Source organism: Caretta caretta, chromosome 7 (genome assembly GCF_965140235.1).
Source record: "Caretta caretta isolate rCarCar2 chromosome 7, rCarCar1.hap1, whole genome shotgun sequence".
NCBI classification, from domain to species: domain Eukaryota; kingdom Metazoa; phylum Chordata; order Testudines; family Cheloniidae; genus Caretta; species Caretta caretta.
In genome coordinates, this window is record NC_134212.1 from 116,303,431 (window position 1) to 116,307,481 (window position 4,051).

Here is a 4,051-nt window from a genome sequence, read left to right on the forward strand (position 1 = left end):
TGGGACTCAAATTTGCATTTCTGTTGAGTAATCTTCAAAAAGATTTCGTTTGGAGAAGCACCTAAAAATCTGAATGTGCATCCGAGCCTTAGCCAAGTAACTGAACTTTTGGAATCTTCAAAATCTAGCTAAACAGCTCATGAGGCTCTTTCCTGTGTCACTTTTTTTTTCTTGATTCTAACCAAGTCAAAACTACTATTTTCGGTATAGTTGCTTTATTTTTCAGTAATTAGACACTTCCCAAAAAAAGCTAACCAATTTAGAACAACAACAAAAAAGTGTTGGTACCAATTTTGGGTAAAGGACACTGATATAGAGGTCTGTGGAGGATCAAAATTCCATTTCATGATGGCTTTTGAGCTTTTGAAATATGTTTTCCTTCTGATTTGGAACAAAAAGCTCCAAAATTTGAAATCCTCCATAAAAGAAAATTCTGGGGGAATTTTTTTTTTGATTGAACAAAGCGTTTCCTTTTTATTTTGACTCTTTAAAATGTTCTATTCTATTCGAAGTACGTCTTCTGTACTTTCCACAATATGCATCCGATGAAGTGAGCTGTAGCTCACGAAAGCTTATGCTCAAATAAATTGGTTAGTCTCTAAGGTGCCACAAGTACTCCTTTTCTATTCTAAACAGTCATTACAGAATGAAAAATTGAAATTTTAATTCCCAAAATATCAAAATGAGATGTTTTCACACTGTCAGAAGTTTTCCCTTTTTTTCACCTAAATAAAATTTTGGTGAAACCGACAGAAATTCACAAAGTTTCAATTTCAGTGTATTTTTCAGTGTATTTTCTGATTGTAAATCAATCTAGTTAAAAATTTCCTACCATTTCTACTCTGGTGTTCTTGTTTTATCTCAATCATCTCTACACTACGAGAAATAAAGCATGGTCTTGTAGCTAAGTCATTGGACTGGGATTCAGGAGATCTAGGTTCAATTCTTAGTGAGTAAGTCACTCAGTCAGTTTCCCATCTGTACAATGGGTTTAATACTTCCTTTCGTCCATCCTTTGTCTTGTAAGTTTTCTGCGATGCAGTGAGTCTTTGCTATGCACATGTCCAGTGCTTCTGGGATCTCAGTCACAATTAGGTCTTTTTGCTGCTACTGTAGTATAGATAATGGTAATACCCTTATTTTTCAGATATTCATGCTTTTCAGACAAGGGCACTAGCAGCAAGATAAAATTACTTTTGCATCCAGGGGCTGGTATCTCTTTCTGAAGCAAAAAGATTAACAAACATATAGAATAATATCTTCTATTTGAGCATCTCAAAGCACTATATCAATAGTAACCATCAACAACTTTCCTAAAATTATACAACAATTCTGTGGATGAGCTGGGAATTTAATTGATTCCCAGTACCCTGCTTAAACAACTAAACTGAGTTTCTTTGGAAAACCTAAGTAATAAATGGGATATGGCCAGAGAGTTCAGTGCCTGATAGTTGTCTTCTGGATGGGGTGTTAATAATTTGATTCAGGTTCCTGGGTGCGTTTCCTGCGTGTACAGTGTTATGCAGTTTTACATATCAGTTTTACATCATTAAATGACTGTTAATAGGGCACTGTGAAATTGTTCCCACTGTTATTCCTAGGAATATCCTTCCAGGAATAATGTAATTAATTATATTGATGGCAATGCAAAGTTGAGCAGTGTAATACTGTAGTGAGGCAGAGTGACCCCATTCTGGTGCGGAGTGGGTTAACTCATCCTATTGGGCTCAGCTAGCTCTACCCTTTCCCCCTTGCAGGAGGTGCAGGGGCGGGGCAAAGTATAAGAGCAGGGCCCAGAAGTTCAGTTGGAACCCGACAAGGGAAGGAGCCAGATGTTCTTTCCAGGGAGCCAAACTGCCAGTGGAGCCTATGACTGGCTGTGACAGGCGACAACCTTCCATAGCTGCTCGGAGGGAAGGCAAACCACCGTCCCGACAGACTGAGACACCCAACGAGGGAGTGGAGATTGGGCCACCCAACAAAGAGACCGGGAACCAAGCCCCAGCAGCCACAGATCAGCCCCACCAGATGCCAGTAGGAAGTAGCCCTGAGGATAGGGACATTGGTCCTGTTGTATTGCTGGGAGGCAAGACAGTGACCACATTTTCTCCCATCAACCCTGGGACTGAATCATCCATCATTTCTAGGGCCCTGGGCTGGGAACCAGTGAAGCAGGTTGGGCTTGGGTCCCTCTACCGCAGTCCTGCACTCAGGACTTGATGAGCACTAACTATTAGGCCAGGAGGCCGGAGTCACTGACTCTCTACCTGTTCAGACCCAAGCTACAGCTTGCTCAGTTGCACAGCCACAAGCCAGGATGCCCGAGAGACTAACCAGCTGTGGGCGCCAAAAGGGGCACCCTGGACCATGAGATGCAGGAACACTACAATTACCCTTGTTTAGAACTGAGTTCTTTTGTTAATGACTGCAAAATAGCATAGCAGTGTTTATCACTGGACAGTGGCTGCCATTAGAAAGTCAGCATTAACCAGATACACTTACTGACATTTTTCACAATACTTGCATTATTAATGGCAACTACTACATCTCTGCAATAACCTTGTCTGAACTCTAAAGGGAGACCTAGATGTTCACAAAGTGCTGCCTAAAGTTAGTGAGGTTGATGGTGGGAGTTGTTGGGTGCTCATCGCATTTGAAAATCAGTGACCAAACATGGACTTAGAAGGTTAAGATTAGCCAACTATTTTTGGTGATCTTGGCCCATGCAGTCCATCTCCTAGTCTGCCTGGCACTCCAAATACTGAGAATGTTCTAGGTTGGTTTGACTGACCCTCTAATCTACAGTACATTTACATGTGATTAGGGTATATTTCCTCAGTGCACCTATTGTTCTGAGACACACAGCATAATTCTGTGCATCACACAGTGCCATTATTGCCTGTATTGTAACTCTGTTGTCATCATTTACTATTTCTGTAGCAAGTGGTTCCTTTTTGTTCTCCGTTCATCCCTGTCAGAAAGAAATCTGTGGGAAGGGATTATTTTGTTCTCAAGAGTACAATAACTAATCATGAATATTAGCTCATATTATGAACCATCAAACTAGAACATACCCTCAGCAAAGAAGTTAAAAAAATTAGTTTTGAAGCAAATGGACCATTCTTTAAGTCTCCTCTGAAGAGGAATTTTCTAATTACAAAACCCCATTTCTTTTTATCAAAAGTTATTCACTTTCTGAGGCTTTCTTTGGTGTACCTCCTACTGTTCTGGAAAATGTACATCTGAATAAGATTATTCATCTTCAAAATCCTGTCTCTTTCTTTTTGATCATGTAATAAAATAATTCTGATCTCAGTCTGTTTCAAAATAACTTTGGATTCAAAGCAAGCCTTATTCTGACTTACCTACAGAAGGTAAGTGGAATGGACTTAAATATGATTTTGCTTGATAGTTTAGGGAACCTTCTTTGCAAACACTGTAAGGAGGTCTGTGGCTTGGTGTAGGATAAGCATCTCTAACAGCCAGCTGAAACACTCAGTGGTAGAAGAAAGCAGCTCTTGCCATGGGATTGAGATACTGGCTTAAATTCAGCCCTGAGTTACTCTGATGAACACCTCACCATACAACACCATTTACTTCAATGTGGATTCACTGAGGTTGAATGGGGTAGAATTGGTTGCCTTATGTGGAATATGGGACTTAAAATATTCTTGGTTTTAACTTTATATGCAAATATAAACCACATGGAGTGTGAACATCCAATTTTTCAATGGTGTTTATAATGAGCCACTTACTATCCAATCTAGGCACCAAATCCTACATTAAAACATGCATTGAATTGAATTTATAATGCAGTCTACTCTTGCCATCTGTAGGCTCAGCTGCTTTTACTTGTATCATTATTATGTGATTCTTATCAAAGTATCTAACCTGCAAACATTTGGCAGAAAATATAATAGTTTGAAAATACACAGCAGCTATAAAAGTAATTACCACTGAGAATGAAACTACTAAACTTGAAGTGCCTGAAAGTATCCCATCAATGTGCCATCCTTTCCGCTCCATCTGTTTCTTTACTTTTCTACAAGTA